The sequence below is a fragment of the Pinus tabuliformis genome, chromosome X (genome assembly GCF_031772625.1).
Source record: "Pinus tabuliformis cultivar Carrire ecotype Pingquan chromosome X, CPIR1, whole genome shotgun sequence".
Classification (NCBI taxonomy): Eukaryota; Viridiplantae; Streptophyta; class Pinopsida; order Pinales; family Pinaceae; genus Pinus; species Pinus tabuliformis.
Window position 1 is genome coordinate 1,466,354,006 of NC_142308.1, and position 13,041 is coordinate 1,466,367,046.

Below are 13,041 nucleotides of genomic sequence, written 5' to 3' on the forward strand. Positions count from 1 at the left end.
GAAGACTAGGGGCAACAACACTTCCGTCTTTATAGTTGTGAGTGGTATGCTTCCTAGTTGCCATAATTTTGCTTTCCATTTTTCTTGCTAACCTGAATGCCTTCTCTAATGAATCAGGTTCCCAAAGGCGAACATCATGTTGGATATTATCCTTTAAAGACCCTATGAACACATCAATCCTATGCTCCTCTGGAATATCTTTTACCCTTATGTTCAATTTTTGGAACTCCTCAATGTGCTCCATTACTGAACCCTTTTGTTTGAGACTTATCAATTGGCTAAAAAAAGTGTTGCTTTTTGTATCTTCATAATGTGCTATCATATCTTCCGTAAAAATTGCCCAAGTGATAAATTTTTTACGAGAGCAAAGCCATTGATACCATACAAACTGATTTGGTTCCAAATATACAGTTGCCATACGTACCTTTTGTGTGTTTTGCACATTATTGAGATCGAAGAACTGCTCCATCTGTAATATCCATGTGGCGGGATCCTTGCCATCAAACTTCCTCATATCGATTTTTGGAATATGGTGGGTCTTCGATCCAACATTAGAGTCTATGGAATCATGATTAACATTACTTTTGTTCACATCATGAGTTTCCTTTACAACCTTTTCACCATTAGTAAGTATTTCTTGTAGAAAATTTGTCAAATCTGTCTTCAAATCTGCCATGTCTGTCTTCAAATCTGTCTTCAAATCTGCCATGTTTGTCTTCAAATCTGTCTTCAAATCATCCATCTTAGCTTCCATGCCCTTTATCTTAGACTCCACGCCATTTATCTTAGATTCCACGCCATTTATCTTAGCTTCTGTTAGCTTTTGTGAGCGTGACATTTGTTGCACTTGTTCTTGTAATTTTGATATATCATGTAGCATTTCTTCCTCTTCTTCATGAGTCATGCTAGAGCTTTCAGGTTCCTTACGAGGTGTTTGCATTTTCTTTCCTCGGGGCATCAGTTACCGATAATAATGCTTTACTATGCCCTTTGAATTCCGTTAAACCAAGCTTACACAAAAATTAAAAAAAAACTACACACCTTTTTTCACTTTATAGAAGCCTGATATTGAATCTGATGTATCTCTGTAATTTCAGATCATCCAATTCTGAGGTTGCAACCTGCAGTAGCCTTCTGCGTCCTCTTTCCAATGCCACAAGTCTGATCCAAATTGGATTCTCCAAGGAAGAGTTATGCGAAATCTCCCACAGTGACTTTCTTTTAAACTGGTTCAGTAGAGCGAACTTGTACGACGTGCTACGAGTCACTATTTCAATCTTTGAATCTGAAACACACATACAAGAAACTACAGTCCGTCCTCTTTCTGTACCTTTTTACGAAATTTCAATCTGATCCTCAGAGAGAGTTATGACGATTTTCCCCAGGTCACCTGTTTTGAATGTAATTCAGGAGTCTGCAAAAAGGCCAACTTCCTCAGATCATATCTCCGAAAATATCACGTGAAAAGCTCTAAAATTCGGACCCAAGGTTCAGCGCCAATTCTTCTCAAATGGGTTTTTTTTGCGACTTCTGAAACATCACAGAAAAATAGTTATAGCGAAAATGCCACGATGACCTGTTTGGAGCAGCGAAACCCTAGAATCCAAAGCTCTGATACCAAATGTTATGAAACCAGCTCAAGAAAAGATAGAAAAGATAGATCAACGCCTTAGAATTCAGCCTCTTCGAGGGGGAAACCTCCTTTACATTACATAAATGAACAATTCTTCGATGATACAAATGACAAAACCTCCTTTCTATATATAGGAGTCTAAGGAGTCACAATATAATCCAGCCGACCTAACAATAATAATATAAAGCCACAAAAATAACAATAGAGAGATTCTATGGGGCACAGAAATAACAATATGGGGGTAATAGGGGCACAACAATATAAATAAGGGGTATAACTACAATAGTAATGGGGTAATCACTAGTATTATAGGGACCCAACATAACAACATACTCTCCTCAATGCGACAACATTGTCACAACTTTCCCCAAGTGCGACACTAAAGGTAGACGTTGTGATGGCAATGACGACACTTGTGCGATAGTACTTGAAAATTTGGGAATGAGTGTGATACATGACTACATGGTAAGAATGACTCATTAGAACCAATGTTACCCTTTGAAACAAGCCAAAACTACATTTGTGCGATGTGAAACACTTACCTTTGCTAAAATATGACACTTTGATTTTCTTACAAACAAGACCAAAACCCTTAAACAAAACACATGTGATGACTATTCAGACTTGCGATGACAACATGCAATGTCAAATTAGGCTTTGAAATTTGGATGTAGGCCAAAATTTCAGAGGGTGTTGTAGCAACGATAAAACTTGGCGACACACTAATAGAATTCCAACTTCTCTACCTTGGTTAATTATTTTGTGCAAGGTTTAGTTCTTTAGGGAGTATTTACTCATCATTCAGATCACTTTGGTTTTCCCTCTTACCCTGTGCATAAACATAATCCCCTTTGTCCTTCCTTTATTGAACACAATCATAGAGATAACCATATCACAATTTTTCGAATTAGGAGAAGGGTAATATAATTCATGAGATTTATATTTTCAGAGTATGTTTTTTTCATCTCTGGTGTTTCTCAGCTGCCAAAAGGTCTGGACAATACCTTGATGGAGTCACTTCGGGAACATAAACATCGCTCCACTTCTGGTGAGCCTAGACAATACCCCGATGGAGTTGTTTTCCTCACCTCCATTTGCATGAAGGCTTTCTCTTCTTTCACCCTTTATTTATTTATTTATATAGGACTGTGCATGGATAGTTATTCATTTCATGGGGCAGAAGAGGGATCCCAACTTATTAAAAACTGGAGAGGTAGTTCCTTCAGAGAAGCATATATAAAACCTCTGATACTAGTTTTCTCATTTAGATTTTCCCCTTGTCGGTCTCTACTTTATTAGATCAACGTGGAAAACATCGAAACATAAAGAACTAATTGTATGCATAAGGTTTCTAGAATAGACATAGATATCATGGTTCGACACAAACATTTGCTTATGCCAAGATCATATTTTCCATCAAAACATCATCGACCAAAAGGTGCAACCAAGATGGAGAAGGAGGACTAAAGGTTTGCCAAATGTTGTAGTGTCACAAAGCCCTTTTCTATTTTTCCACATTGTATTTCGATCTAGAGAGAACACCCTTCATGCGAAGCCTTATTAAATAGAACATGAAAAGACAAGACAAAACAAGAAAACAAAAACAAAGCACAAAACAAAAGGAAACTAAACTAAAACAGAATGCAAGACAAAAGTAAGAAAACACAAGAAAGAGAATAGAGAACAAATGCAGAATGAGTGTGCAAAGGGATACTAATATGTTGTTAGACCTAATCCTAACCTAACTAGCTAGAAGGTCAGGGTCATGTATAATGAAATTTCCAATGTAGCAACCATAGTTTCTCTAGACCTACATACACAAATATATGAGCAATTAAAACCATTATAAAATAGTTTTCAATGGAAAAGATAAGAGATTTAATATCTTGTACAAAGAATTGAAGGTCTTTCTTGTGAGCATAAAGATATGTAATAACAACTACTTCTAACCAACTTGCATTCTTACCTTTTCTATGAAAACCATAATTAGACAAAACATGGAAACTTCTTGTAAATTTATCTCCATTTGCATTGTACTCCTTAGCAATCATGAAAAAAGATAGAAACTTGTTCTTTGCGATGGCGCTTTCCAGGTAAGATTTCTCCAAATATTTATGGATTGGATCGTGAAATTCGAACAAATCCTCTAGAAAACCTTGGAATCTTTGAAAAGAACAATGTAAACTTTGAAACGGGAACTATAAACTCAAAACAGGAACTCTAGCCAAAAAACCCCAAAAAAGCATGAAAAACAATGCTAAAAAGGAAAATTGTTGATGCCGAAATAACAATTTTTGTTTTCTAGGGTAAATTTTCAGCATGTTTTAAAATGGCAGTGAGAACCAAATTTTTGTGCAAAAATTGTGGAAAAAACACCCTGAAAACAAAAAGTGTTGATGTTGGAATAACATTTTTTTAATAGGGTAAATTTTCAACATGTGTTGGTGAAATAGGGTTTGTTTGTTTGTGTTTTTTTTTTAAAGGATAAATTTCAATATTTTAAAATAATGGCGTAAAACATTTAATCATGACTCCGAAAAATATTAAAATTTCAAAAGAATAATGAAAACATAAATTTAAAAATAAAAACAAAAATAAAAACAATGAAAGAAAACAAATAAAGAAAAAAAAACCAAACGTAAATAAAAATATATATTAAAAACAAAACATAAAATTAAAAAAAGACAAAAAAAAATCAAATATATAAAAAGGCAAAAAATAATAAAAAGTAATAATAAAAAAAATTAACAAAACAAAAATCAATCATAAAAATGTTAAAAAAGAAAAACAAAATTAACCTTTAAAAGATAAGAATTAACATATATATATATATATATATATATATATATATATATATATATATATATATATTAAAAAAATCATAAAAAATGTCAAAATAAAATTAAAAAAATTATAAAGTTAGGTAAATAAAAATACAAAAATTTAAAAAACCATTAACAAAAAGCTAAAATACTAGAAAAAAAATAAAAACAAACTAGATTTAAAAAAAAAAAATAGAAAATTAACAAAAACAAAAAAAATAAAACGTTTTAATTAATTTAAAAACAAATTAGAAAACAAACAAACAAAAATTAAAAACCTATTAAAATTAAATTAAAAATATATAAAAAAACAAAAAAGTTATAATACACCTAAAAAAACTCAAATTAAAAAAAAACCATTACCATTAAAATAAAATAAAAAATATTTTCGAACTTTAAAAAAAAAATTGCGCCCCCATAGGCCGCCGGGCGACTGAAGGCCAATTACGAGAATCGGCCTTCCGCCACCCAGGGTTGTGCCCACACGGGCTGCTGGGTGGCTGAAGTTCGATTCTCAGAATTGGTCTTCAGTAGCCCAGTGGCCCGTGGGGGCGCAAATATTTTTTTTTTCTTAAAGTTCGAAAATATTTGTTTTAATTTTAATGGTAATATTTGTTTTTCTTTTTTAGATTGAGTTTTTTTTAGGTTTATTATAATTTTTTTTATGTTTTTTTAAATGTTTTTAATTTAATTTTAGTAGATTTTTATTTTTTTTTCGTTTGTTTTTTTATTTTTGTTTTTAAATTATTTAAAACGTTTTAATTTTTTTGGTTTTTTTTGTTAGTTTTAATTTTATTTTTTTTTTTTTTTTTTAAATCTAGTTTGTTTTTGTTTATTTGTTTTATATTTTTAGTTTTTTGTTAATGGTTTTTAAAATTTTTGTATTTTTATCTACTTATTTTTATAGGTTTTTTTAAAATTTTGTTTTTGTTTTTGTTTTTTTTTTTTTTTTTTTTTCTATTTTTTTTCCAATTTTTTATGGTTTACAATATATATATATATATATATATATATATATATATATATATATATATGGCTTTTTAAGTAATCAACAATTTAAAAAAGAGAAATAAGACAACTAGAAAATTTGTTAAATAATCACGATTTAAAAACAATTGGATATAAAAAAATTTTAAATTGTCCAAAAATCTAACATTTAAAAAAAGTATCCACACTTAATACATTAGAAAATTTAAAGTGTTAAAAATAAGCATTTAAAAAAAAAGGGTTGATGCTGCATCAACACGTTTCAAAATTAGCATGAAAATCACTAACATTTAAAAACAAATATTTATATTTGATACATAAGAAAATTTAAAGTGTCAAAAATATGCTCTGAAAAAAAATAAATAAAATAAAAAAATAAAAAATTGTATTCTGCATCACCACTTTTCAAAATTGGTTGACTTTTTTGGTACTTCAATGAAACGTGTAATCGCATGAGTTCCCGTTTCAAAGTTTACATTGTTAAAGATGGATTTTTAACTAAAAGCACAGGATGAGAATCTTGTAAGGGAAGATGAACCTGATCATGTCCAACAGGGTTTTCAAGATATTGAGGGCCTGACATAACCATCTTCGAAGGCTAAAGTGCCTCAACTACTTGACAAGTATATGAGTAGTGAGATAATCCATAAATAGTAATCAATATAAAACAATTGTCATAAGATATACTAGTAAGAAAATGATAAGTTGGATGATAGTTACTAAAGAAAGAATGATGATCAGATGGACTGATTACAACATAATATTCTTGATTAGTGGATAACAAAGTTATATCAGTATGAAATATTTATGAATGCCTTGAATAAATGAATCACCTTCCTCGCATGATAAATATGACAAACCATTTTCTTGTAGCTGGTTACACATTGTCTTAACATCAAAATCGTTGAATGGAGTGGAAAGTAATGCCAGTACAACAAACACACGAAACCAGTAAGGATAGAATGAGTGAAGAAGAATTTGATTCACCAAATAAATCATGCATTCATTATCATTCAAGAGGATTTCGGGTGTAATGAAGAAAAATGTTTACAATATAACATTCACAAGAAAAACCAGGATCTGACTATTTTGAAATGCATCTGATAGACATGACTCCTTCGGCCAAAGATAATCTTTGAAATGATCAACTTCACAGTTACATGATTCTATAAGAGATACACATTCCAAGCCTGAGTTAAGTACAAGAGCCTTGCATGGAGATGTATCAACTGAAAAAGATTCTTGAAATCGATCAGAAATAAAATCTTGAAAGTTAGAAAGCCTACACCCGAAATACCAAACATCCTTAAAGAAGGAATTTACATCTAGTGAAACCATGCAAACAAAAGGATTTTGCAAGAAAAAATATATTTTACTTAGTTCAGAGACCTTATCAGAGCCGCGAGAGCTTGACATAACCATCAATGAAATTTGAAGTGCCTTGACTTCCTGACAAGTCCCAAAACTTTCAAGGATTGTAAAATCACATTTTAAAGATTGAACCAGATCACGCATGGTGTGAGGATAACACCTACTACTGATTTCAATAATACCACTACTAACCAGATGGTAGCCATATCTGTCACTGATTTTATCAGATTTTACAACTTCAACAACTAGATTACTCTCGTTGAAATATTCTTCTGATCACAAATCTGGAGATGTATGAATCAAAGAAATTTCATGAGCAAGTTGCTTTGAAGAGTCGTCCTCATGCAAACTATGAGATGATAAGGGATGGAATACTTAATGATTTGTTGGTTTTCATTTTCATCATGGATACCCTCACTACCTTGTGTCAATTTATAAGTTATTGGATCAAATGAATAACTTAAAGATCATGGAGTATCTTCATCTCAAGTTGATTCATCACAAATGGTAGAACACAAGGGATAGTGAGATAAAGAGGAAGTTTCCATAAGAGCATATTCCTCAACTAGATCATATTCTAAATATAAATCTTTTAAATCAAAATATTCCTGAGGAAACGAAAGATTGGCTGATGCACTTGGGAATTCATCATACAACAAGAGAGTCATCATCATTAGAATGATTGTTGCCTAAGACTACATATTTAAAAGAATTGATTTCATTTGGTTCACAATCGAGATCAACAGATTGAGAGTCATCCAAGAAAGGAAAAGCATCATCTTGACATGGGGAACTTTGGAAGAGGAAAGAGAAGTCAAAAGTCTCTTTCCTTTCTTTCTCCTCTACCTGTGTGATGTGACTACCTTGTACCTGATCAAAATTTGAACCAATAACTGGAAAATTAGGAGAGTGTGAAGAGCTAGTTCGTGGAGCAGATTGATCAAGCATATCATGGTACGAAGAGTCATGGCATGTACATGATAGAGGATGACAGATGTCCCTTGAAGAAGTAACACTTTTGATGGAACTATATTCAAGATTAAGGTCAAGAGCGCTAATGTCATCTTGAGGAATGAAAGGATTAGTCTTCACCCTAGGCTTCATGAACCATTCATGGGTTTCCTCCATTAGATGTGAATCATGAAAATTAGAAGGAGGATGAGAAGATGGATTGGGAATTTGATTCAAGACTTTACCAACTTTATTATTGTCGCAAGGAGAAACCCAAATTGGTACCGCAAAAGGAGGAGGACAAGGAACAAGAGGAATAGTAGGTTCCTCCTCTAAAATTAGAGGTGTCTCATGATTTACAAGATTTGGGAGAGTATAAACTTTAGGAGGTTTGGATTCACCGTGAAAAAATATATGAACCAAACGCTTAAACTTTTGTTTAAAGAAATACCAATCTGTGTCTTCTTTGGGAAATTCATAACGAAGGTGAAGGAATCGATTAGATAAATCCTTAATTGATTCATTATGCTTCATTCTTAGTAGATTAATTCTTTTAAGAGAAACCCAATAATCATACCTATTAAATGATTTATGAAGCTCCTTCCCAAGTTACTTAGATGAATGGATAGAAGAAACAAATAATGTGTGACACCATTTCTTAACACAACCTTGAAATGTGAGGGTGAACAATCTGGCCATGCGATCCCTACAATATATTCCATTAGAAAGGAAAAAATAGACAAATTGAAACATATGTTTAGGAGGATTTATTTCACCCTTGCCATCAAACTTAAAATAACATAGGTTATGAATAACTTCTGCGGGGATGGTAAGATCAAGCTCTTTAAAAAAACATCACAGGATTATGATTTGGTAATGAGCCATTTTAGATAAGAAATTCAAAGCAAACTCAACGGGCACAACTTGCCATCTGGCCCTCCCTCTAGAGCCATTTTGTTGGCGGTGTTGGAAATTCATCAACCAAGGGGGTCTCCCCAATGTGAAGCCCCAATTAGTCCTCATATTGTTTGGAGTAGGAGCCCCATCTAGAGTGTCGAACCGACTTGCTTGCATTCTTGTATATTTACCTTTGATACAAAGTTTAGCACAAGAGAGTAATACACACGGATTTTTGGATGAGCGAATGAGTATGCGTTATGAAATGTTAAACTACGGAAAGTATCAAGGTCCTTCTACCGAAATGGAAGAGAAAAGTGGGCCATTTAAAGACAAACAATAATACTAATCTAGGAAAGGCACACGAAAATATTTATAAGAATGAATCATTGATCAACTAGCATAATATTTCACGAGGAGGCAACAATTGTTAAAGAAAATACAACAAACCTTCAACAAGATAAGTATTAAATCCACCAAAATAGCTCAATTTCTTAGTACAGATGAAACAACATACATCACAAACATTCAAATAATAATATTACAATCTTCATGACATATGCATGAAATCGTGCTAGTTCAACAAGCTTCTAAATTAAGTAAAAGTTCCAAGATACATCAAGACAATGAACACCACTAGCCCCAACAATGGAGCATTAGAGCAATCACTTGCTCCTCCAAAACAAATATCTTCCTCTTTAATGCCTGGTAGGAGGAGCCAAGGTGAAAAGTACCTTAGACGAGTGATGAGGGTGTATATATAACAAATGGGGTGATCATTCACTTTCATTGTGACTCTTGGGCTACTCTCATGATTGTTTGACTTCTTTATGACCTCTTGACTTCCTACATAACTTTTCACATTACATGGATGACTCTTGGACTTCCACTTTACATTACACTTCTCCAATATTGAATTTACATATCCAAAAAATGATGTGGCACATAATGACGCATGACATGACATGACACTGATGACATGGCAATGTCAAGTCACTCTTTGCTACTTCTTTCCTTGTGTCCTCTTGAGAGATGGAGCATAGTCTTCTGCTTCCTCTTCTACTTGGATTGAAGATAAGGCATATTCAATGTGATATTTATCTCAAGATTTTGTCACAATCTGTAATCATTTTGTCTCTCTTGATTGATCAACTCATTCTCGTAGCTTCAAAGGTGTCTTCTAGCAGGGTATCCTTTTCCATCTCCTTCATCATCATCCTGTCATAACATGATGTAATACCCCATGACTACAATCCACTCATGACAAGGTGTTATCATTCTGGTAAACCCCTAGTCTAACATGCTTCAGGACAACCATTGGTTAAGTAGAAATGGATGGAAATCTAGGAGGTAGACTCATGAATTACGTAGTTGTGTAGCTCGAGCAATCACGGGCCAGGGCTAGGCCTTGAGACTATACAATGCATAGTTTAGGCTAGGCTGGGCTTGACAAATATGCTATCGAGGGAGTCAATAGATCGGGTTTTGAGCTTGAGGCTTGAGGTTTCCCACTACACAGTTCTAGAGAGACTGAAACCAAGGTATTGTGTAGTTTAAGAGCTCAAGGTCGAGGCTTGATTCTTGAAACTGCGCAATGCGCAGTTTAAGCAGGTCATGGTAAGATAACTGTATAGTTGAGGGACTCAAGGGTTTAGGCATGAGGTTTCCCATTACATTGTTCTAGGGGGGACAGAGACCAAGATAGTACATAGTTTCAAAATTAAAGGGATCAAGGTTGAGGCTTGATGCTTGATTCTACACAGTTCAAAAAGGAGACTAATTGAAGGCAAATATTGCATAGTTCTAGAGCTTAAGGGTTGCGACTGAGCACTTAGATTATGCAGTGAAAATTTATGGAAGGAAAAGGCTATGCATTTTGTATCAGAAAGAATAAAAGATGAGTCTTGAGGTCTGAGACTACGTAGTGCACAGTTCAAGAAGGTTGAGTGATGTTAGGTTGCTTGATTGCGAAATTTTCCAATGTTGGCTAAGTGTGGGATTAGTGAAATTGGAGTGAATAGTGATAAGACTTGAGTATGATCACACACTTATAACTTTAAGACACAACATATATCACTCAGAACACATGAAAAAGATACTCTCCTTAATGCAACAACAATGTGATAACTTTCCCCAAGTGTGACACTAAAGGTACACTTTTCGACAATAGTGGAAACACTTATGTGACAGTGCTTGAAACTTTGGGAATGAGTGTGATACATGCCTACATGGTGAGAATGACTCATTAGCACCAAGGTTACCTCTTGAAACAAGACAAAACTACATTTTTACGAAGTGTGACACTTACCTTTGCTAAAATACAACACTTTGATTTTCTTACAAATAGGATCAGAACATTTAAAGAAAACACATGTGATGACTCTTAATACTTGTGATGATAGCATGAAAAGTAAAAGTAGGATCCAAAATTTGGATGTAGACCAAAATTTTGGAGGGTGTTGTAGCAATGAAAACAGGTCCAAAGGTTCATTAATGGACTTCCATTGACCTTAAAACATCAGATTGAGTATGATGAGCCTTGGTTATTGGAGGAAGTCCTCAAAAAGATGAAGCATTATTATTAGCAGTAAAAGCACAAACCTGCATTCATGCATGATTAGAAAGGTAATGAGAAGATGAAAGGAAAATGTCTTAAGAAGAGAGGAAGATGTTAGGATGTAGGTGATAAGGAGAATGTGGAACCTCATAAGAAGTTCAACACAACTAAGAGAGCACATGGGTCTTAGCCTGAGGAGTAGCAGAATAAAGGAAATGGAAAAAAACCTTTGAGGTGTTGGACTTATGGTGGAGAGAATAACATGAGGGATTTTCCATCACATAAGGGTAGAAAGCCTCATATTTACAGTGATTAGGAGGCACTGAAAGTTGGAGATGTAGACCAGAGTATTCCCCAAATCTATGCAGTAGTGGATCACAGGTAGGCAGATCATCAGGAATCTATTATAAAAATGGAAGGTAATATTTGTTATAAAGTTGTTTCTATTTTGATTGTTTTTGGATCAAATTATAGCTATATTAGTCCTGACCTGGTGGATCAGTGTCGTTTGAGGAAAGAAGTGCATGAAAAATATTGGTTGGTGTAGTTGGATATAGGGATGAAGAGAAGAGTTCATCACATGGTGAGATCTTGTGCATTTTATTTTAATGGAATTTCTACATAAACGCATCTAAATGTGCTTCCTTTGGGTTAATATAGCATGCTTTTGGGCATTGATTGATTATTCATTCATAGGACTAAGGTGGATTTATATGACAAGGCCATTGACTATCTTGATGAGGATGGAGAAAAAAGAGACTTGTAGAGAAAGAAGAAGCCTACATCAGTGAGAATGGTTACAACTATGTAGGCCAAGTGTAGTCAGAAGAAGGGATGTGTATTATTTGCAATTCATATTTCCAATGACAAAGGGAAAAAGGATGATGATGATGAAGTCCCGAGGAAGTATCGAGTCTTACAACAATTGCAGGATGTGTTTGCTGCAGACATTCCAGAGTTACCACCTCATAGGGAGGTGGATTTGGTATCAGGAGCAACACCAACATCTAAGGCATCGTACATGATGAGAACTTTGGAGTTGGTGAAGTTGAAGTTGCAGCTTAAAGAAATGCTTGATAAGGGATACATAAGGCCAAGTGTATCTCCTTGGGGTGCAACAGTGTTGTTTGTAAGGAAGAAGGATAATACTCTCATATTGAGTATTGATTATAGGTAGTTGAACAATGTGACTATCAAGAAAAGGTACCCACTGCCTTGGATTGATGATTTTTTTAATCAAATGAAGAGAGATATAGTATTTTTGAAGATTGATATGAGATTATAATATCATCAAATGCACATCAAAGAGGAAGACAATTATAAGACCCCATTCCATACAAGGTATATGCATTATGAGTTTGTGGTGGTTTCTTTTGGTATTACCAATGCTCCAACCACCTTCATGTGTTTGATGAATAATGTCTTGCACCCTTATCTGGATAAGTTTGTGATAGTATTTGTTGATGACATATTGGTATATTCAAAGAATGTGGAGGAGCATACTAAGCACCTGGCAATAATGTTGACATTGTTGAGAGAGCATAAGTTGTATGTCAAGCTCGGCAAGTGCAATTTATTTCAGACTCAAATTCATTAACTGGGACATGTTGTTTCGAAGGAAGGGATAGCAGTAGGTCTGGAAAAGATTAAATCTATCATGTTGTGGCCAACTTCAAAGAATGTGGATGAGATTAGATCATTTATGGGATTAGTAGGTTACTGCAACCTGCATGGAAAATTTTAGGGGCTAATATTTGCAGGTGGGCTAACTTTCCATGATTTTTCCAAAAAAAAGATTCGCCAATTTCCATTTTTTATAAGAA